At 35.6% G+C, this 25177-nt stretch overlaps 1 protein-coding gene across 12 annotated transcripts in view; it reads right to left on the bottom strand.

Moving 5' to 3' along the window:
* Dnc (phosphodiesterase dunce) overlaps positions 1-25177 on the bottom strand; it is a 621682-nt gene that overhangs the window by 240722 nt on the left and 355783 nt on the right. For 5 of the 12 annotated variants that reach the window (XM_076327444.1, XM_076327445.1, XM_076327446.1 and 2 more), the window contains exon 1: positions 2409-2631. The exons of the other annotated variants lie outside the window; for them this stretch is intronic. The gene's annotated coding sequence lies outside the window, so the exon portion shown is untranslated. Of the gene's footprint in view, positions 1-2408; positions 2632-25177 lie in introns of those variants that run through there. 12 annotated transcript variants of the gene reach the window in all.

The raw sequence follows: 25177 nt of genomic DNA, 5'->3' as shown, positions 1-25177 counted from the left end.
GTGTATCTATCTCGTATCTTGTTTGAACAATTAGTGGCCCTGGAAAGCAAGGCGCTTTGGTTCGTTCATAGGATAACCTGTATTGTACTTCTCTACCATAATACGCGAGACGAAAGGAACTAGAGTTGGTTGTAGTATGGAATAACAATAAAGACATTTCCTGGTACCTCCTTTAATTCTCCAATGAGTATACTAACTTCTGTGATGTTTTCCAGTGGAAAAAGCTTTTAAAATCGAGTTGTTTGTTAACATTTAAAAGTGTTCAGGTAAGATTAGAGATTATTGCGAAGTAGTTTTCGTTAAAGTTCAAAGGTTCTAAAAACGAACCAGTTATGTTTACAAACCACTAAACATTATCTATAATAATAAGAATTTTGCTTGTAGATCTATTAACTTTTATTACCGATTAACTAAGCGTTTAGCTGTCGTAAAGTTTTAGCAATTTAGCAATGCCAATACTTGTGCAACGTTGTAGAATTTTGATTATTGTTACTAAATGTACTATATACTCGAAAGAACGATAAACATTTTTAAATGACCTATTTGTCACAGATTAGAGTACGATTTCACTGCAGAAGGCTAGCCTAATTTCTCAGATGTCATAACGTTCCTCAATTTCTTCGAACAATTCCAAATATATTTTGTTCTACAATGTTGCCTATGGCTTCTTCGGCACTTATGAGCGAATCAATATCGAGAAGCGAAATGCCCACGGAACTGATGATCCGTCATAATCGTTTAACATGTACCCTAACAAAATAACGTGCGCTGTCCCTCTTCGGAGAATCGATTCTCTGTTAAAGTTTATGACAATCGACCAGACGGTTTTATCGTGTTATACGAACCTCTAGAAAAGTTCTTAGCCTTCCCAGGAGGTAGGCGATATATAGTGACCGTAGGTACTCCAAAAGAAAGGAAACGATTCACGAGGTAAAATTGTCATAGTGGCAGAAGAGTCCTTCCAACGAAAGTTTGCATGAAAATAATTTCCTTCTTAAAATAGTAAATACGAACGATGTAAAGTAGAGTTCACGGGTTCCAAAATTATGACGATCAAAAAACTTTTTCAAGAGAGACTCGGGGATTAATGCATCTGTTCCTTTGGCGATCAATGATTCAACGTTTTGGACACGTGGAGGTGTGGTGTTTGATCTCGAAGTAGCTCGTCAACTTGTTCATTACCTTTTATGGGTTCGGAGTCTTGATAAACAGAATCCTTTCAATGACGAACAGACGTCAACAATTCGTAAACCCTTCAGAGTTCAGTGACAATATTTATCACACGTGGAAATTTGATACTCGATTTTTGCGAATGGAAATTTGACGAATCATAAATTGTATTGTAGTTTAAGAGTAGAACTGACTTTTCCGTTAAAATTCAGAATTTTTACCATATTATCAATTTTCCAACTCGTCGAAACTTTTACTCATACTTGAAGGAATTGTGACATCTTTCGTCACTTTTATAGATTCGTAGCCTTGACAAATAACAATTTCGTAATCGTTTAATATCGTAAACGTTTTTAAGCTTTAAAATTTAACCATACTTGAAATGTTCCGCTCGATTGTTTTATCTACCGATCTAAAGTCTCGATGATCATAACTCTAACAACTCAAACGCAGGATTAACGTTTCAAACGCTTATCAGTTCAGAAATTTCACAACGTTAGAATATTTCTCGTCGATGCTTGGATCTGATATAAAATATATCGTTAAATAAATAATTAATCGGATCTTGGAAAACCAAAAGTAAATATAACCGAGTGAACAGTTTATTGTTTTAGAAATTGATATAATAAAAAAAGAGTATTTTCTTTCGTACTTTCAGTACCATAGGACTTGTACGTTCACAGCGAAAACAGGTAAAACTGTAGATGTCACCAGATACGCTTTTTCTTTCCTTCGGAGTTAATAATAAAGATGATCAATTATAACTCAACAGAAACTAGCGAACCGGCTATTAATTCATGCTGCGATCCACTCTCGGTAGTATCGTTCGAAAACACGCAACTTTGAATATTCGGTTCGAGAATTACTAGCAAACACTCAACACCCTCATTGGCCAGGAAATATCAGGTCCTGTACAACGCAAGTGGACAAGTGAATTCTGAACTCTGAAGTTACATATGATATCACATTCAGTCTTCAATGCAACCAATCCAAAAGTACAAATTTCGCATTTCAAATGGTAGAATATTGTCAGAATATTGATACCAGATCGATCACAAGCCACACTGAACCACGTCCGACCCGAATGATCTAGGTATCACCAAATTGAATCGCATTGATCGCCAATAAACGGGTGTATCTCCACGAATCTTTCGTTCACAATGGGACTAAAGACTCTTTCGATGCAAGTGACCCAATTCGAAGTACTCTTCTCCATTTTCTCACAAGCTCACTCTCACCTCGACGATTCTTAAAATCCTTCCTCCTCGACACCAACAAACACACCACGGCGAACGAAGACGACGGTTGCGTCAGAGATTACTCCACACTGGCCACTGACGAACAGGACACTTCGAGTCTCCCATATCCGCGTGCTGACGACGATAACCAAGCGATCGACGATCTACGTGGACGAAGTTACGGATCGAGCGGCCGTGATCCGCTCGAGGTCGCGCGTACTGTCCGACTGAGAGAACAGCAGCGTCGAGCTGTCCTCCTGCGAACCCAGACCAGCGTCGTGCTCACCCACTGCCGTGAACATGCTCTCTATCCTTCTTCCGCGCGCTCGACGCGGCTTTGGTCTCGTACCGCGCTAGTCGTGTCGGTGACAGAGAATGCGGACAGTCGCTGTGTGAATGGGATGGGGAGCCTCGGGATTCCGGCTCTGGAGGGCGAATCGTTGATACCGTAGGGGTGAATATGTTCGTGTGCGATTTAAGTGCTGGTCTCGGAGCTCAGTTGCCCGGAAACGTGAAACAGATTGGGGGAGAAAAATTCGAACGAAGAGAAAGTCATCCTGCTACTAAGAATTTGACAGTGTGCGTAGTTTGTAGCATTGGAAAATTCGTTCAGTGTTTAGTATTTGCATTCGTGGGAAAACTTTCGCGCGAGAACACTTAGGGACGTGTCTTTCAAGGAACTGTGACGCGCGAGTGCCCAATGAAGTCAGAAACTTAATTCGTTGAGTGTTCAGTATCTGCATTCTTTTGGGAACTATGACGCAAGGGTACCCAATGAAGTCAGAAACTTAATTCGTTGAGTGTTCAGTATTTGCATTCTTTTGGGGAACTGTGATGCAAGGGTACCCAATGAAGTCAGAAACTTAATACGTTGAGTGTTTAATATTTGTATTCTTTTGGGTAACTGTGATTCAAGAATACCCAATGAAGTCAGAAACTTAATACGTTGAGTGTTTAATATTTGTATTCTTTTGGGTAACTGTAATTCAAGAATACCCAATGAAGTCAGAAACTTAATACCGTGAGTGTTTAATATTTGTATTCTTTTGGGTAACTGTGATTCAAGAATACCCAATGAAGTGGGAAACTTAATTAAGACTGGGGGTTACGTCTAAAGTACAGCGATAAGAGATGCTGCAGATGTTTAAAGAGTGTTCTGGTTTTGAATGGAGGCTGACTTCTACCTGAACTAACTGTTACATTGTGAATGAAGATTTATAATCATCTACTGAAGAATGTGCCTAGAAGACAGGAATGCACCTATTCTTGATTCTAGACGCGAAACAACTACTTAACTAACTGAACCGGGAAGAAATGACTTTAGAGTGGATTTATTATTGTAATAGATGACCATCTAAAAATGTTAACCGATAGATGTTAGACTTGCACGTAAAAAACTATGTACAAATTTGTTCTTACATTTTCATGCAGTATTTGCTACTTTTTCAAGAAGACAGGAAAATATAGTTATTTTATCTAGGAGATATTCTTAAAATTTTCCCCATTTTTATAAATCGGTGTATCTAATAATTATTCTTTGAACGATATTTAAATGTATTATAAATTCTTTTATGGTGTTCGAGAGCAGCAGTAAATTATATAATTTATTTTAAGGTTTGGGTTTGAATTAGGTTTAAGTTACGTCCAGTCAGTATTGGATTTAGTTAAGTCTAAGTAGGTGTGTATCTAATAACCTGTACTACATCTAGGTTAGGTCTGGTGTTACGTATTGCACCGGGTGGTTAAACCTTAGGAGCGTATTATACTTATCGAAGAATGAAAAAAAGTCATGACTTGAACTGGCTGTTGAACTGGATGTTGGACATGGCTTGAGAACTCTTTCTATGCCAGTTTTAAATATTTATTTTTCACGATGGAATTTGATAAAGAGTTGGCTTCCCATATTTAAAGGTACAAGTAATGTTATGTTTCTTCTTCTGTTAGAATTAAACAATAGTAATACTTGCAATCGAATGTGTTAGCTTACTATCTAATTATAGACTTTTTATTAAACGTGCTTCAAAATGTGTAGTAGCTAACAAAATTTTCTTCCATTTATTCTTACTAAATTCTATCGTAAACAAAAAGGTTCCTTAAGTGGTAAAAAGAGCCATTTCAGGGTTCATGTTCGTATGAAATTTTTGTTGAATAGAATACTCTTCTGAAGCTTGATCATCAATTTCTGAAACCCTCTGTACGAGTTTATAGAGTCGTGTTGATTAAAGTTCGAGCATGTTTCCATGTTTAATATCTTGATCGCAAAGAAAAGAATCGTAAGAGGCTGTAGAATAACGCGAGAGCGGTCAATAACTAAAGTGGTATTGTTGTAATGATCTTGGAGCGTTTCCTGAAACGATATTAGAAGCTCCAACTGTGAATCAAACTGCATTTTCCATGGATGTAAATTGAACAATGGTAAGAACCCAGATGCAAAAATTTGAAGAGAATGGAATACCTCGCACCACTTGAAAAAAGGGCGAACAAATTAAACTCGAAAATAATAAGCTTTTTATAATTAAAGGGGAAATGAAAGAGGAATAAGAGAGGGAATTGATAAAAGGGATGAGTGATTAAATAATTTCGTCACTTCTGGGAAATGCGATGAAACCTAAAAGATGCACAGAGAAAGAGGCATTTGACAACTATATATAGAACTTGTTATTTACCGACTGGATTTTCGAAATTAAAACGAAGCGAGTGTTGATTCACGTTGACTTGAATATTGGCAGCCATTTGCGAATTCTAATGGAAATTCTTGTTTCTATACATATTTGTTTTCTAACAACGGTAAACAAACCGCAGGGAAATATTGCAATGTTTATAAATATTTCCATTCGATTCAGATCGATTACGCAAGTATAGAAATACTTATTTTTGGAATCATGCCACGGCTTCATTTTAACCGTAGCTGAGTCCACATGTTCCCCAGTGATTAAAATTGTGAGAAAAACAATTGAACGCGTGGTATCGAACTTTTGTTAAGTTTACTCGAGTTTATATTTTTGAGTGACAATAATACTACCAGCCCGTACTGTTATTAAAGTTGGTTAAGCCTCAAAGGGTCGCTTGAAAAACCATCTGTTGTTAAAAAGAAATTTGAGATTTCTTTCCTTCGGTTACCCAACAATTATAATTTTTTGCATTCTTGAGTAACTTGTACTGGTAAATGTTTCTCAAGCTAAGTTCCAGTTATTGCACGAGTCACAAAAAAGGTAGGAAGTTGCAATTCAATACGTACGTACAATCGCTTTAAAAGGATATTTAATTTTTGTTCTATCAAATGACCAGATCATCTGGATCGCGTCATTTGACAATTCTTAGCTAGTTTATTACTAAAATAGTGTGTACTCGTACCTACAATAGGTATACCAATACCTAGCACTCAATGTCTACGATCAAATTTTTGTTACCAGACGTCCAAATTTAACAATTTCTATTTCTCCAACTTATTTAAAAATTTTTTAACAAATTAATAATAAAAGTAAAAGTATTCGTCAGACCAGACTCATGAGACTTTCTTCAGACACGACGAATGTTTCGTTAAACGAAAGTATTTAATATTTCTCTATTTCCTTCATCTGTCCAATCGAAGAAGTGGACAGCTTCATTCACTTCTAAACAAACCGAATTAATTCCCCACGATTACTGGCTACCACCTCGATCTGCAAGCACAGGCACTCGAGGCTCGAAATAAGTCTCTCCCAAGTGCAGTAACTTAAATAGCGTGAAGCTTTTCTGCACGGAACAAGAGTTAACTCGATTTCTCTGTAAAGTCAAACGTGATAGCTTTCTCTAATAATCAGTCCAATCGCTCGAACTTCCCGTAAAGACGCGCTCTTTTCTATCTCGTTTTTCTGCGCACAGAGACCAACAAAGGCTCAAGGTATCGTAGCTCGACCTTTCCTGCTTTGACGAAACCTTCTCTGGTGAACATACCCCGCTTCCTTCCTACTTTACCGGTCCCTTTTCGCTTAATATAGGCTAGGTGCTTGCACTCTGCTTGGCTGACATTGCACGAGAAAAGCCCGCCTCTCTGAAAGGATTTAGTCAGCCTCGAACGCATCTCATCCGTGGAAGTTTGCATGCAAAAGATCAGATAAACTTGTCACACCGTGGAAACAGTGACATCGTTCCGTGACTCTTAGCGATCTTCGTGAAATTACTGTGCAAGGTGTCTAGCGGTGTTGGGGGATTTGTTCGATACCACCGATCACAAGCTTCGGCACGTATGTATATGTAGAGTCTTAGAGCCTTCGATGCCCTGCGTGCAGCGTTCAAAGTTTTCAAACGATCCCGCTCGACGTTTCGCAATGCTCTAAGTTTGAATTCCAATCTGAACGTTAAAGCGAAGTTGATATTTCGAGGATTTCGATCGTTCCTACGAACCAAGTCGACAGATTTGGATTTAGACCCTGATTAAGACGCACTAGCTAGGTAATCTTAGGATGCACTTTGTGATCACCTGGTGAGAGAAGATAGAAGCCTAGGGTACTTTGGAAATTTGAAATTAATTGATAGTTATTGATACCGAAGCCATTAGGTGTCCTGACTGATCTGTTCTAGTTGCCCTGGTCGTTTTCATAGTGGATCTTTCGGTCATTCTGATGCAGTTATCGTAAATAATATTCATCTATAAATGAATATTTTACTGTTGAAATCTGATTGTTTTGGTAGATGTTGAGTTTGAGCCTGAACTTTAATCGAACACCTAAGATCCTTCTTTTCGAAACATTTGTCTTATTTGACTTATTCTTTAATTCATCCATTGAACAAATTTCATTTTCTTTAGTACCCAGAATTTGGTAGTAAAAAGACCAAATAATTTCACGCGCGAAGTGAAATTGAGAAATGCTCGACAAAATTCTTTAATTAATTTTTCAAAAACTTCTGAATCATCTGAAGAACAAATACCAATGTATTCTAACAGTTCCACTGTATTACTAGGATTATACCTTATAAACGTTTCTGTTTCAACAATTGAATTGCGTTAGTTAACAATAGTAGTGATACCGATTAATAAAACAATTCGAGGCGTAATTGAAATATAAGATGAAATTTAAAAAATGAAATGCAGAGTATGGTGGAAATGGTTTATCGAATGTTCAATACAATAATCAATTACCCAGTAAGTTATTCCTCTGATGGATAACAAAATTGCCGAAATTAACTTCGCAAGATTTTGTTAAATGTTTTGAAAACAAATACGTAATAGAAATACAAATAGTAATCGAAAAAAAATTTTAAATACCAAGGAAGTTTGGCGTTTCGACGAGCAATAACATTGTAAAAATAAAAATTTCACCAAGTCATAGTTAACGCTACTATATCCAGTCGCATCACTTTTCTATAAATATTTCTGTTCAAACATGTTTCTCCTGACTGTTTCCTTGAGAACATAGCAAAATATAAACTTTTTAAGTCGTGCATGTGAGTTATGCATAAAATTATTATTTCTCGTCAGAAATCAAACTTTTTTTTCTATATTAGTTTCTGCGAATTTTAACTAAATATGTATTTTTAACATCGAGTGTAGGTTTGCACCTTTTATTTCTAATGTTTTTCAATGTTCTCTCTAAGTTTCATAAAAAGCAAAGATTGTCATTTGATTGATGTTCCTCGCTCTTTAATCGGTGTTTTGTTTCCAGGAGATCACTGATTGTGAGAATTTACTCTCTGTCGAAAACCTGTAACCAAAATGATCCTTAAGAAAAGAAAATGATCGATTCGTTCATTTCGCGACTTCACGATTTTATAAGTCATAGCGTTTTTTTTCAGCTGAAAATATTTCCCCAGAATACTCGCAGCAGTGGAGTTCCAAGTCACAGTGGGAATTCCAGGTTCATCTATTCGTCGAAATAACTGCATCGCGCGAAAGCTTCAATTCGGTCTGGCAGAATACCTCTCCTGGATAAAAGGCAGAGACCACGAGTCTTCTGCAAGTAACTTTTAAGGAAAGACGTTTCTACGAGACACGAATCATTAAGAGAAGCATTACACGGTACAGGTACAGAAACTACGTTTACCGCTCTGCTAGACGTAATGCAGTTTTAAAGCGATGGTGCATACGGAGGAAACGAAGATGACCTTTGGAAGAAAAAATTGCTGGAAAATATTATCCTTGCATTCAGAATTTCCCGGCTAGTTGCAGATTAATATAAAAGTGCAAAATAAAATCAATTTTTATAATTCCACAAAATGATTTGCAATTCAAACTGTAAGAATATTTGACACGTAAAATTTATAATCAATAATGTATGTCGTAACAGAAGATCAATTCATACAGATTGTAAATTACGAAAGCATAATTTAGTACTCTTATTGAATATTTCGACCCGTTTCTGTACGTCCTCTTCAGTGCACAAGAGATACAAGTAACCTATATAGTTAAACAAATAAAAAAAAAATACTACATTCACATCAGAAGAATTAATACATCAGAATAATTATAGTTCTTTTATCAAATTGTTCGACTGATGAACTTTTATTGGATCGAAAAAATCGATTTTTGTTTTTCTACACTTTTGTTGAATCTAAAGATTTCGTTAATCAATTCTAGTCGTTACGAAATAATGATCTCTAGCAAAATACCTCGAATCTTTGAACATACTTGTATAAATGTAATGCACGGAAAAAACGGCAAGACGCGTTCAAATGTGAATCGAAGATAAAGAATAAAATTTTTTTGCCAGAGTCTCTATTTTTGAGGGAAACGATTTTATCAAATATTCGCGCAATAAGTGAAAAAGCCCAGTGACAACCACTGGTGCCCTCATTGCAGATAGTGTGTATACGCAACGAACCTATTTTAAATCTCTTTTCGAAAAGGAACTGTCGTAAAAAAAAATATATATTTAAACAAATTGTAAAACTACAATTTTGATTCATTTTTAAACAAGAAACCACTTTTCGTAAATTGCACCAAGAATTTTACCGATATTTCATTTCATTGATATTCCAATTCGTTGGAATAACTCGCTTCGTAAATTCTCAATGAAAATACAAATGATAAAGACAAATTAACAATTAAAACATTGATACGGTAGAGATTCATGTGCAACACAAGATTTACATATTACAATTAATCATAGTTGTAAAATCATCTTATCCCGTATACATATTACGATTAATCATAATTATATAATATTATCTTATTAAAGCTACGTCGATCCTGTTACAAAAGATCCTTGGCGAACGTTCATTATTTCAATTTCCTGGAATGTGACGGTATACCTGGATTTAAGACCACCGCTATAAATTAAACGATTGCTATTAGCAGATAACGACGAGCGCAGCAATAATGCCATAAAGTGATTCTTTCAACATTGGAACATCATTTACGAAGGCGAGAGGTTTCAAATCTGCGTTGTGGCTTGAATAATCGCCTATACGATCGATTGGCACGGAATGTAAGCTCGACTTCGTTGGTAAGCAAAACGTGAGCTCCAAGAATTCGAAAGACGCAGTATACGAGCGAAGGAACTCAAAGCACTCCACTGTTTAACTTCGGAACTCTCATCAACGCAAACTCGGTCTGGTTTAGTTCTATGGTCAGAGAATTGTTCATAGGCAACTGTTTTACGTGACACGATATTTGTCGGTTAGGTCATTCGGTATACCAGGTTGCTCGATACCACAATTTACCCTTGAAGACGTCGATTTAACTTAAGACAGTCGAAGGTTTGTAACAGTTTTACGAAAATTTAATGTTAATCACGATACACAGACTGATGGAATTGTTTGTATATTGAAACGTGAAGAACGATCGTCTACTTCCAATGGAAGATAATATAATAGGTTGCTCGATAAGTTTTGTCGTTCGATAAGAAATGGAGCTATTAGGTTCGTCGTACACATTGGTCCTAATAGAAATGGAGCTATTAGGTTCGTCGTTTTATTTTTCTAAAGATGGTACTACATTTGTATTTTCATTGAGTATTTTCAAAGAATTGGAATATCAATGAAATGAAATATCAGTAAAATTCTTGGTGCAATTTACGAAAAGTGGTTTCTTGTTTAAAAATGATTAAAAATTGTAGTTTCACATGGCTTTATTGCTGTGCTCGTCGTCGTTATCTGCTAATAGCAATCGTTCAATTTATAGCGATGGTCTTAAATCCAGAACATGTGTGAAATTTCATGTACATCTGTAGACTCGTTCGTATATTTACAGTTGTTCAAAGTTGAAGTGTCATAGTATTTTTTTACAATGGAAAAAACGACGAAACTTATCGAACAACCTAGTAGTTAAAAAATACATTCTTCCTTTAAGTTTGTTATAGACAAAATTTCACAATCGATGGAATATCAATTTTTGTAATAAACAAGAGGTGCAAGAAAATATGGAGAATTAATTCATTTATTACAGAAACGAGAAATAGCTGCCTCGATTAATTTTTCGTAGATTTTATTCAATTAATTATTAATTATTGTTGTCTCAGTGAATACGTTATTGGATATTTCCAATAAATTATTCATTGTCGATGTCTAATTATGTGGAAAGTTATGACCTGCTTTGTGTAGGAGAATTTTCTCTTTGATTTACGTTAATGACCCAAAATTTATAATAGAATTATTGCCGTGAGAATGAATTCAATTTTTAACAAGAGAAAAATTGTTAACTTGAACCTCGATAAATATTACATTACTTTTACTTAACGTTAATAATTCTAAACGTTTAATGTCGCAGACTATGCAGAACGCAGGATTAACACCGTCGATTATTGATGCGCGAATATTTCGTGCGAAATTGACATTACGTAAGCTTAAACTTGCTTCGTTATCCGTGAAATTAATCCACGTTTCGTAACATTTAGGACAGGTTCAGATTTTCAGTTCGCTGCAATTAGCATGTTTGATCTAGATAACGTGCAATCAGGCGTACGGAAATCGTTGTGTCAAGGATTTCTATAAATAATACCTTACACGACCTCCCATAATCGTTAAAACTGAACAAGTTTTGTCGGATCATCTAAACTGGCAAATGAATACGATTAATGATATATCTAATTTCAACAGAGTTGAGTGATTTAATTAGTCGTCCTGTTTTTCTTAATTTCCAGAGTCAACAAAGTAGAATGTTCTCCAAGCCTAAAGTAGTTGATTCGATTTGGAAATTATGATTTAATTCAGTATATGCTTCATATGGGCTAGTTACCATATGAATTAGTAATAACAACTTATATTTTCATTTATAATAATACCAGAGTCATTAAATAAGTAAAGAGATAAATGTTACAGTTCACGTACTATTCGAATAAAAAATAAAATACTTACTGAATCGTTAGTCGACATCCCTACCATTAACTTCAGTCGACTGTTTGTTTATAGTTTCAATATCCATAATCTTTACCGTTTGTTCAAAAATGGTAAACTCATTCGAAAACTGCACTTTGGAAGAGTAACGTTTAGGTGTAAGATTCTTAGTTCTTGAGAATGTTAATCATCTGAAATTTACTCGAGAATGTTATTAAATAATATGGTACAGCTTGTATGAATCGAGCAAGTCTCTATAAATGAGTGAATAATTTCAAAAACGGTCGAATACACGTTATGGATAGTCATCGTGCGGGAAAACCGATCTGTGTTTCAACTACTATGGAAAGTAGTATTTATAAACTCATTCTTGGCGACAGGCGAGTTACAGTAGAACAAATGCTGGAGATTATAATGTAAAAGTTGATGTCGTTCATCTCGTTATTCGCAAGAAACGAAACTTACGTAAAACATGCGCCAGGTGGATTTCCAGACAACGTAATAGGTTGTTCAATAAGTTTTGTCGTTCGATAAAACTTATTAAACAGTACTACATTGAACAGTACTGTTCGATAAGTTTTATCGAACGACAAAATTTATTGGACAACCTAGTATATTATAGTTTGGTTATTACTACGAAAAGCGAAAATACTGTTCACAGATGGTACTACTCAACGTGATACCAACGAGCTTCGCAAATGCGATAATTTGTATTTCAGAAGCCGATAAGCATCAGTTTCCAATTAGTCATTGGTGTGTTGTTATTGAATTATTGTCCATTATAGATAGTCTACCATTTTGCAATGTTTGATAAGCAGTAATGTTCCAGTACGTCGCACATGAATTTTCTTTATTTAATGCATTACGAGTCCCGAAGATGACAAAGATGGAAACTAATAACTCATTGTTAATAATACGATACGACACACTGCTAGACTTTTAAAAACTTCAAGAAATTGTGTTACTTCACGATATTTATAATCTACAATAAATTACGCACTAAATATTTTTAATTTATGTTACTTTGATCTTTCCCCTTTTCCCTTTGTTTATGGCTCAGTCTATAATCAATTTAAGAAACAAAGGACTGACAACGTCGAAAACACTGCACTTGTGAAATTTCCACTCTATTAACAGACACTATCAAACATGGTACAAAGATCACTTTAAACAATTTTCACTCCATTAACCGATTATTTTTGGTTTTCGAATTAAACGAAATTTTCTAACGACAGTCTATTGTTTCATAAATACATAATACAATTAAAGAAGTAATTACCAAATTGTAGGAGATACGAGAGAAGTAACGTGACAACATCTTCATCATTTTTCATCTAAAATTTGACGTAGAATTTTGTCTCCAATTTTTCAAACTGATATCAAATTCACAATCGCCTCTCACTTAAAAGATTAGCGATGTCGTGGTTACTTGTGGAACTAGTCGGTGAATTAGCATCTTTAATTCTCACTCGTAAACAATTTAGTACGTAAGCAATCGACCAAATATTATTCAAGTATTTTTTCATTCTCCATTTACCCACGAAATTATATTAAAATTGTCACGACGTTCTCTCACTAGTTTCAGTAATAATACGGAGCACATATAGTCGTGAATTACGGAGATTCGAATTTAACCAGCGTAAGTAACATCCTTTGTCGCATGCAAAGCATAAAAACGGCAGAACGAGTCGGACCAATTTTTGGAGCGATCTGAAAAACAAGCAACTGTTACCTTTGAAAGCTGTACACGCATTTGTGGTATTCACTGCTGATGTATAAACTTTCATGCATGCTTAGTCTATTAATAACTTGATACATACAATAATTGGAATAAGCACACTCTCGCTTATAATTTAGAATCTCGAGTATAATCCTCTTCTTTCGTCCTCAATTTATCATTTCGAGTACAAAAACTGTTCATCCGCTTACAATGCAATCTGCCTCGAAACAAACGTTAGAATATAACGATGCAATCCGAGTCGGTATAATTCTGCCGAAACTTCCATTGCACTATCGTGCAGATATACTTTCTTGTTCAATTTATGCAAAAATAAACTATACCGTCAAAACGACTATCAAAATACATATTTTCACAACAAATTTCGTGTTTCACATTCACCGATCTCCCTCTTCTCGAATGCAATTTCTTCACAGGTTATACTAGTTTACCTATTATCGAGGTTTTACGGTTGCTACAAGAAGTCATGAGAATGTTGCGAAAGGATAACACCATTTGTGCCCAATATACATATGTACATACAGCATAGCGAATTATTCACACCACACGTTCCGTCTATCGCAATTATTTTCGCACAGGGGATATTTAAATGAACACAGTATCGAGAAAGAAAACTCGGAAGCTACCATTAGAAACGCAACAAGCATACAGTATTAGATAATTCGCTACAATTACAATTAAGTGCTATCTCGGAGAGTTATTTGTTTGCACGTAACAGCGGTTATGGTAACCACCCATCTGCATTCGTTACATTCAATATTTATCGCAATTATCTTGCACCATCTGTCTAATCTTCTGAATCAATATCTCGTAGATCAATCTACCACTGGAAAGGACTCCAGTAGAATCGTTTCGCTATTTTGTAAAGAAAGTATGAGACGTTTTCGCTGATCTCGTTATTTCGTAGTGTGCTCATTTTTACCAAGCGTACCGTTGATTTCAGTTTGTTCCATTATGTTCAACAATGTAACAATAGAAAAGGCCATATCATTTACTCAAATCATTACAACAGTGAGCTGCAACTGGCCACCACCTGCATCGGCTACCAAGTTTCAAGTGTTGCGTTACAAGATTCATAAATCTCTAGCAATCCTCAGCGCTGTAATATTCCTTTACCCTCTGATATATGGAGCCCATTTGCACAGAAATGATAAAATTATTGTTGGAAAACTCGTGTGCTTTATCGATGCCCTCGGCCATGTGATCATTCAGATCGTTATTGGCTCCATTGCTTCCGATCGTATTCAGGTAAAATTTGCATCACTATTAAGTTTTTTTTCTTTGCTTTAGAGAAACAGAGAAACATCCGTAAATAAACATGTCGTCCATAACCTTGTGGATGGATATCATTTGTTAACAAGACAGAAGTGATTAATGTACTATGCGAAATTTTATAGTTTCCTGTAAATTGATACGTTACTGATGAACTATGTTAACAAAAGAACTGTATATTTTATTGGGTTGTTCGGAAAGTCATTTTGTTTTTCTTGGTGAAAATGAAACACAATTTTTTAGAGTATATGAACATTTTATTAAATTATATATTCTCCATTTTGGAAAATGACTTTACGAACAACCCAATATTTGAAGACACCAGTAACGGAAGTGACGTGTCACAGGCGACAAAAATGATTAATATTTCTCAATGTACTATCTGAGTGCGAAGTTTTATAATTTCGTGGAAATGGATACGTTACTGATGAACGATGTTAACAAAACAGAGCTGTATATTCTATGTAAAGACACCAGCAACAACTTTGAACCAGTAACAGCAGTGACGTGTTACAGGCGATGATCCAAGTGATGCTTGATTTCTGCGCGACAGCGAAGTCATACGAAAAAGTCGTTTTGCAACGATACGTCGACAAGTATTCAAAGTTTTACGGGCTGTCTTCGTGTTGGCTGATGGTAGCCTCGGGCAGCTTCGTCGTTTTAACACTGTTTATAGCTCAGCCCTTCCCAACAGACGCGGAATACCCTTTCGCCGTCGACTATGAACCTTTGAGGACCATCATTTTCTTGCACCAAGCTTACATCAACCTGCAGTGCTGTTCGATGCTGTGCAACAACGTGTTCATTGCACTGATGTTGTTGTTTACGGCATCTCGATTCGAGATGTTAATGGTGGAACTCCGTGCCGTTAAGAACATAGAAACATTGATCGAATGCGTGAGGAAATATTACCGTCTGAGAAGGTATTGAACAAATTATATCAGAACGAAGGATAAGCAGTTGTATACGACACAAGCGCTTCAAGTGGAATAGCTGAAAACAAGGCAATGTCTTTCCAGTTACGCGCAGGAAGTGGTTGGAGTTTTTGGATACATAGCTATAGTTACGGTAATGATGGCCACTGTGCCTATTGTGCTCTGCGGATTCAATATTATCGGTGCAAGTATATTACTCTACTATTAAAACAGTACATATTGCAAGCTAAAATTACATATCTGAAAATATTCTTATAAACAGCGACTACCGGTTTTGGTAAAAGTGCAGTTCGTGCTCATGGCTGGGGCTGGACTAGTGGAGGTTTTCATGTGCGCATGGTCAGCTGATATTTTGATGGATGTGGTAAATTGCTCTGTACCTCTATTCGTACGAATCTCTAATTTCTATTACATTCTTATTATATATTGTTATAACAATTTGTTTAACAACAGAGTGAAGTCGCTACTCGAAGTGTGTACGAATCGGCATGGTATGCACAATCTGTAGGAATGCAAAAATATGTCCTGCTCACGTTAGTACCTCAGAAACCGTTAACCATCAGTTTGATGTACTTCGTTCCAATTCTGTCATTGAAGTACTTTTGCTCGGTATAAGAACGTTTTCCTTGAAGATCTTCTGCCACATTACGATGCCAATTGATAATCTGTGATATTTCAGTATGTCGGGAACGTATTTTCCTTGTTTACTGCTTTACGAGTCGTGATGCACGATGACGGTGAACAGTGATGAACGAGACCAATGACGCTACATAGACTACTGCTTGAGTAACGGATTAAAGTGTACGTTAATAGTTGGATAATTGTATATTGAAATATAGCAATACACAGTGAATTTTGTAAATTATTATGCGAGCGGTGTTGACACATGCTCGCAATATTCAATGCGTAAGACTCGAAACAACGTGAAACAATACATTTGAAATTGGATAACTGTAATTACACGAAACTAGGTAACTGAAATTGTGAGAAAGAAGAACCGCTTAAACAGAACGGGAAAACGATTTTAGTATGTTACTAATCACATAGTTCAAAGTGATATAATTATAAAAATTAGTACACAAGCTTGTATAACAAAAAAGAATAATTTCTTAATTCCCTTTAATGATCATTCTTTCTTCCTAGAATAAATAATGTTTATATTATCCATTGATGTTATACTGACTATTTTGAATTAGCTAATTTACAAGTACCGAGAGTATTTCTAGATGAATAATACGCAAATACCAGTTGTATGCCGGATGTTTCCATTCCACCGCTAGATAATATCTAATCCAGTAAGATCTTCATCGTTACTCTACATTTCATATTTTTCTTGTAATTTTTATAAAACATTTGCACTACGTTTATATACTATTTTGGCTTTTTTAGTCGTAGAACACGCTGACAAAGTTTGTGTGAAAACTATGGGTTACCTTGTACATATATTTACCTCTTGCTGGACAAATACAAGGCCCAATAGTGTCCATATTGATTAACAATCGAACGTAACAGTTGTGTCGAGTCAGTACTTTGTAACAATCATTGGAATGTCAGGTAAGAAATTGCGCAAAACAAAGAGTATTCTACGAGTTATCGAAAGCTCGCCAGATACTACGTATATATTAGAAATGATAATATATACCGAGAAAAATGTGATAAATGTAATAACATTACTGTTTCTATATACAGGATGTCCCAAACATCACCGGTCGATTTGAATTTCGCGCTATTTTTAAAACGTCGAACCGATTAACCTGAAATTTGACATGTGTCATTTAGACAAATGGGAAATTAATCGTGGAAATGTACACGGTGAAAGAACGCGTGAAAATTATTCAGGCGTTTTACGAAGAATCGCGATTTTTAACACTAACGATTTGGGGAAAAAGGTAAATCGACCGGTGATGATTGGGACACCCTGTAGACGCACGATCGAGAAATATTTCAGCATTTACTAAAAGTGAAAACAATATCTTTTTTTATTTTCATATAACGCATTTTGGATGTTTAAATATTCCAAAATTGTACTTTGGTCATTACCAAAATAATAGTAATCATGAATATAGACAAATATGAAGTGCGGCCGACTGTTGGTTTATATATTATACGATCTGTATCGAATTTACAATCGCATCTCACTTAAAAGATTAGTGATGTAGTTACTTGTAGGACTAATCGGCGAATTAGTATCTTTAATCCTCACTACCTTGTAAACGATTAAGTACGTGAGTAACCGACAAAATATTTAAATATTTTTAGATTCTCTATTTACTCACGAAATTATATTAAAATCGAAGCACAACACGTCATGAAGTTCTCTCAAAACGAGCAATCGTTATCTTTGAAAACTGTATACGCATTTGTGGCATTCGCCGCTGACGTATAAATTTTCATGCATGCTTGGCCTGTGAATAATTTGATACATACAATAATTCGAGTAAGCACGCTCTCGGTTATAGCTTCGAATATCCAATATAATCCTCCTCTTTCATCGTCCATTTATCATTCCGAGTACAAAAACTGTTTGTCCGTTTAGAATGCAATCTGCCTCAAAACAAACATTAGAATACTAGACCGATGTAATCCGAGTCGGTGTAATTCTGCCAAAGCTTTCGTTGTACTATCGTGCAGATATTCTTTCTTGTTCAATTTATGCAAAAATAAACTATACCGTCAAAACGACTATCAAAATACATATTTTCACAACAAATTTCGTGTTTCACATTCATCAATCTCCCTCTTCTCGAATGCAATTTCTTCACAGGTTATACTAGTTTACCTATTATCGAGGTTCTACGGTTGCTACAAGAAGTTATGAGAATGTTGCGAAAGGATAACAGTATTTGTGCCCAATATACATATGTACATACAGCGTAGCGAATTATTCACACCATTCGTTCCGCCTATCGCAATTATTTTCGCACAGGGGATATTTAAATGAACACAGTATCGAGAAAGAAAACTCGGAAGCTACCATTAGAAACGCAACAAGCATACAGTATTAGATAATTCGCTACAATTACAATTAAGTGCTACCTCGAAGAGTTATTTGTTTGCATGTAACGGCGGTTATGGTAACCATCCATCTGCATTCGTTACATTCAACATTTATCGCAATTATCTTGCACCATCTGCCTAATCTTCTGAATTAATATCTCGTAGCTCAATCTACCACTGGAAAGGACTCCAGTAGAATCGTTTTGCAGTTTGTTCCATTATGTTCGGAAATGTAACAATGGAGAAGGCTATATCATTTACTTAAATAATTGCAATGTTGAGTTGCAACTGGCCACCATCTACATCGGTTACCAAGTTTCTAGTGTTGCGTTACAGGATTCACAAATCTTTAGCAATCCTCAGCACTGTAATATTCCTTTACCCTCTGATATATGGAGCTCATTTGCACTGAAATGATCAAATTATAGCTCACGTGCTTCATCAATGCTGTCTCCCATGTGATCATTCAGATCGTTATCAGCTCCATTGCTTCCGGTCGTATTCAGGTAAAATTATAGACAATTGTTCCAAAGATCAGTTCAGTGGTTCTTAACTTCCATGAAATCATAAACACTATGCTATATGTAAATGCCTAGCAAAAATGAAGTTGCAGTTTTAAAAGTTTACAAACTTTTTATTATAGTCACTCATAATTAAGAAATTTGTATATTTATTGTACATGAATTGCGTCACGACCTCAAGGAGGTGAAGTAGCTTCTATTAAACTCGTAATGGCAAATCAAGAATATACTAGGTTGTTCGATAAGTTTCATCGAACGACAGAAGTCATTGAACAATTTATTATTCTAATCTGTGCCATGAGCTAAAAAGAATTAAGAATCACTACACTAGCCTAAAACTTTATATAATATTGAAGACACACACGGAATTTTGCACAACTCTATGAGGCCGATTTTTATCAAATATTCCACATGGATAAAGTATTGGGTATTACACAGTCATATTTATTTAAGTTGCTGAAATTTATGACAACGATGTGAAAGCTACCCTTTGTGTTCTGAATGATATACATATTTAATTAAATCTCTCAAAAACTAACGGGAATATAAAAAAGTTTCGAATATAAAAACAGTTCTTCATGGAAAATAACATGTGTATAAATAAAATTTCACTGAATTATAGGTAGCACTACCAGAGCTAATCAGATCGCATTTGTATAAATATTTCTTCTATAAGATAGTTTTGAAACTAGGCAACTGTAATTGTGAGAAAGGGAAGCCGTTTAAACAGAACGGGAAAATGATTTTTAGTATACTGATCACATTGTTCAAAGTAATATTATTACAAAAATTAGTACACAAGCTTGTGTAAAAAAAAGAAATAATTTCTTAATTCCCTTTAATTTTCTTCCTAGAATAAATAATGTTTACATTATCCATTGATGCTCTGCTGACTACTTCGAATTAGCTAATTTCAAAGTGCCTATTATATACTGAAGACTATATTTCTCGAGATCTGTTTTTCTGTAAATTTTAAGTATTGTGTCACGTGTCTGTTTTTCACTGGGTAACTCAATTGTGCGAGGGTTGCGCGCCAACATTCAAAAGGATTGTTGCACCGGTTCAACTAACGTGGATTTCTTTGGGCAAAGCAACAAGGATTGAAAGTTTCTTCTCGCGTTGACCAACAATACAAAATCCGAACTTCTGTAAGTAGGGGAAAAAACACATGGAATGGAAATGCCTTAGGGTTTTACAGTGTTTAGCGAAGTTGCACACCGTTACGCGAAACACAAGCACCAACTGCACCACAGCAAACCATGGGACCACCTCCAGCACAGTCTGGAGAACCCATGCTCCGACCAGTAATAATTATCCTGGACGACCAACTCCCTTGGACGTTTTTTAGGTTTCATTCATTCGTCCCATCTCTTTGAGGATTCGATTTACTCAATAATGAGGTGTGTTTGAAAATAAAATGTTCATTGTTCAATGAGCGCAATTAATTATCCAAAATCGAACATCCTATTTTGAATCATCTCAATATTAGCAATTAAGAATTTTAAGAATGTTGAGAAACTTCTTAGTGACGAATTGAAATTGAAACGCAGTAGAAACCTATCTTATTCGAATTACTAAGAAGGTACAAATATTTGTTTAAATGGAAACATCATCTTTTGATCCGAAAAGAAGAATTTGGGAACTTTTATTGACAATATACAAATATCTGATAGAAATGATTGATAGATATTTGAAACGTATGTACTTTAAATAATATTTCTGGCAGTTTTCATAAACAATTGGTAATTTATTTGGAAGATGGGAGGATTTTTCTACCGTCCTATCTGAACTTTTTAATCTCATGGTGAAGTCGATCACTCTGAGCCCAATTCTCAGAAACGAATATAATTTTTAAAAACTAGATGTTCATACGTCAATATTTTTTAACTATTTTCTATGAAAAAATGTAACTTTTCAGAGAAAACAACAACTTTTTATACTTTTCTCGAAAACTGTTAAAGAGAACAAAAATTCGAGGGTATAACTGTAGAAATTGTTGTGAATACACAGTCCCAAGTTAATCGAAGAAATAGTTTTTTAAATTTTAAGAAAATGCAAAAAAGAAAATATCAATTGTTTGAAATCGAAAAAGTCGTGTTCTACATTAAGAAACATTTCGAATAATAGTATTATTTAAAAAATTACCTACTCTTCTGACATTGATTAATTTACGTCTATAATAAAATTAAAGAAATAACGTCAGGAAGATAATATATACAAATAATGTTTTTAAAAGTCCATAAGTTCCGCGTATCTTAGTCATTAGTCTCACAGTTTATTTTAACATAATTCCATGGAATCACGTTTCTTTTATGTCTCAAATTATCAAAGAGTTCTTCTTAATAACAAAATGCTCGCAAAATTTTCCCGGCACCGTGAAATTTTTATTTTTTAGTCTATCAATTGTCATGAAATGATCAATTGACTTTAATACGATCATTAATTATACTGAATTAAATTTTTTTATTAATTAATTGTCAATATTATGAAAAAATGTTTCAATTTAAAAGGACCCTCTATTTAGAGAATGGAAAACTCGGATGGTTAATAATTCCGATAAAGGATGTTCGTATAACGGAAGTTCTACTGTATTAATTTTCTTTTCCTATAACCGTAAATTGTCAAATTATTTCTCGACATATTCATGTACGCGGATAGATTGGTACCTCCCACTACCCAGAGAATTATTTATTTTAGTAATATAAATGTAAATATACATGTAAATATATATGTAAATATACGTGTAAATATACATGTAAATATACATGTAAATATAAATGTAAATATAAATGTAAATTCACATTCAGAATAATTAAAAGCCGCTCACGAGATCATTCAAGCGACTGATGAATCACGACCCCTTGCGTCAAGTCGCATCACGACAAATGTTGACGCTTCGTGAACATTTTAACTTCGTGAGAGCTCAAAACGAAATTATCAAACGATAAATAACACAATTTGAATATATAATATCCTGGCTATGATGTAACAGAAGTCACCAATTGAACTAAAAGTGAGTGTCTCTGGAAAACAAATACCTATTCTAGGAAATTTGCAGTTTTAGTTCGAATAGTGCGTTTAAATAAGCAAATTGAAAAATAATATACACTACGATATACAAAGTGATTCTCCTAATTTAATCGCCCTTAAATATCTCACCTGTTTTTCATTAGGAGAAAAAATGTCGAAGAAAAACGTTATTAATGGTATTTTGATCGATGTCGTATTTTTATGGATTTCAAGGTCACTTGTATTTTTTTAAATTGGACTACATATTGTTATCATCGTGGCATAATTGTTGATGTTAACATCGATTCACTGATCAATGATAAAGTAGATCTAAAATAGATTAAAGTCTTAAATACTGGCAAGCATCAGTTCGAGCAATTGTTCAAATTAATTTTCTTAACTAATGTATCGTAGTTACGGTAATATATAATATATATGAAAATACATACATACATATGTATGTTCATATTGTAGGAATTTTATTTAAATAAGTAGTGGCGGTTATAGAATAAGGGTGAATACATTTCTAGGATACATGTGCATCGAATGATGTAGTATTAGGAACAAAATATTAACAAATCACAGAAATAATGACTACACTAATTACGCTGACTACGCTATTCCTTCTTTACGCGACACGTCGCGCTTTCCCAACCATTCTCAATGACTGCGAAAGACTGCCAAAGACTGTCAAAGACTGCTAAAGACTACCCTAAACGCCCTTCTCTCAAACCTTATATCTTCACACGCATTCATTCCGTTTCATTCTAATCGTCAGTCTCTCTCACTTCAGACTAAATCGTTAGCGTTAAAGATCGCGATTTTTCATAATATGCCTGAGTAATTTTCACACGTTCTTTCACCGTGTACTTTAACATTGTAGAGGCTTGCAGCTGCGGTTTATGGCGGGACCGTGCTTCGAGTTTGTTAGAGAAATTGTCCACATGGCTACGGCAAGGGCCTGTCACCGTGGGTCAGTTTATTTGTTGTTCGACTTGAGGCACGGAGCAAGTGATGGCTATTTCCCGTCATAAAACACTGCAGGCACTTGGACAGGGACCCTCTGCACAGCCTGGCACGCGAGGCCCTGGCGCGGCCTTGTTGCGTCATTCGGGATGCTGGAAAATTCCAGCCCAGGCCTGCAGGGGTTTGGACACCCTGTCTACGTCGCGACGCCCCCACCTAGGCCCCATAGCGATGGGCATGTCTTAGATTCGGCGGGACTAGGACCCGTCGTAATTGGTCAGGCATTCGTCGCCACCCACCCTTAATTCAAGGGAGTAGGGCGAACCGAGGCGACGTTTGCACTGACCCGAGAAATCTTAGACTAGTGCACAGAATACCACCAAGACAATAGAGCCAAGGGTCCACGACTAGAGTGTACAGAGTATCGCCAAGGGTTTACAGCCAGAGCGTACAGAGTACAGCTAAGAGATCACGGTTAGAGTTTCGGCCTGAACGCACGGATTGACGTGTGAAGCTTCCTGCGTTAGTTCCCATAAAGAACTTGCACTCCTCGAGGGAATTACCAGCAATCCCTCGAGCCTCCACGGAATCTTGGACCTTCGAGGAAGTTCGGCAGCCGGCTTGTGCATCCAGTGAGGCGCCGTGTGTGAGGACAACGCTCAACACCCCCCTGGACGTGAGAGCAGCAAGCGGCGGAGACCTCGAAGGCGGCATTACAACCTCCATCGGTCCAGCCTAGCGGACAACGATCAACAACAGTTAGTCCTTCCAACGGGAAGGTGGTCCTTCGAGTAATCTATAGTCGGCACCCATCGTGCAAACACACTCAATGCTCGAAAGATCCTCGAGATCTACCACGAGCAGCTACAAACATGATTAATTTCCCATCTGTCTAGATGACATATGTCAAGTTTCAAATTAACCGGTTCAACGTTCTGAAAATAGTGCGAAATTCAAATCGACCGGTGATAATTAGAACACTCTGTATAGTTTTTGCTCACACTACACTCTGAGAATATTAAGAATAATAAAGAAAGGAAAGTATTCACCATACATTACCGCGCACGAAAAACAAGGTAGAAAAATAAAGCTGAATGTAGCATATTTCTACTCGCCTTTTCAATGTGTTATTCGAACAATGAATTCAGAAAATTTCTAAAATCGTGGCTCACGGTCCTTGAATAGGACTATCAACAACAAAATCCAATTATCCGGCAGCTTCTAATGTTATCTTAACTCCTCTCGCCTGATCGATAAATCAGTTAAGCAACGAATGAGTAATTAACGAAGCAACTGACGAGGAAGAGCTGACACTTTCCACGGGAAATTTCGAGCGACCAATTGTGATCGAGAGAGAGGATGTCGGTAAATTTTGCTGGGGAAAATTAATAGCTAACACTATTTGCACCTAACGATTGAAATACCCATCGAATTTCCTTGAAGTTACGAGTCATTGAGGAATTCAATCGTCGACCAGTTGTTTGTAAACTTACGAGCGAAATTAAACGAAATTGAAAATTCCTCGCTAGTTCGTCGAAGTTTGTCAGTTCACTTGCAATTGCAACCCTTTGAAACATTTGTTGCATCGAATTACATCGTAAATGGATTGTAAATTTAAGCTCGAATAACGGTAATAATGAACTACAAACATGGAGGGCAGTTCCGGGAACTGAAGTGGTTTTCATTGTTGCAATCTTGTGAAATTATTCGAAAGGATAAAAATGTTAATTCGCGATTCTTTTGAAAACTTTTACGAATGTATAATGAATATATAAATGTTAAATAAAATTATTTTTGTAAATTCGTTGTTTATCATTCATATGCCCGTAAATAGAAGTAATTATATTTTCTTTAGACTTTTAATAATTTGATAATGCAAATAAACTATACCTTCAAGGGGGATGTACAATTACTCGATTAGCATTGTTTGAACCATATATTTGCAATGTGCCAAATTTCTTTGAATTCTCGAGTTAGCTTCCCTTGAATTTCTGAAAGCTTTCAATTTCTTTTGAATCGCCATGCAGATTACTCGTAGAGATGAATGAATAGATGCCTTTGAAGTTTCTACTTTAGAAT

This window comes from Ptiloglossa arizonensis, chromosome 2, assembly GCF_051014685.1.
Source record: "Ptiloglossa arizonensis isolate GNS036 chromosome 2, iyPtiAriz1_principal, whole genome shotgun sequence".
NCBI lineage: Eukaryota > Metazoa > Arthropoda > Insecta > Hymenoptera > Colletidae > Ptiloglossa > Ptiloglossa arizonensis.
The sequence above is the reverse complement of the archived record's forward strand: the minus strand, read 5'-3'. Positions and strand labels throughout refer to the sequence as shown.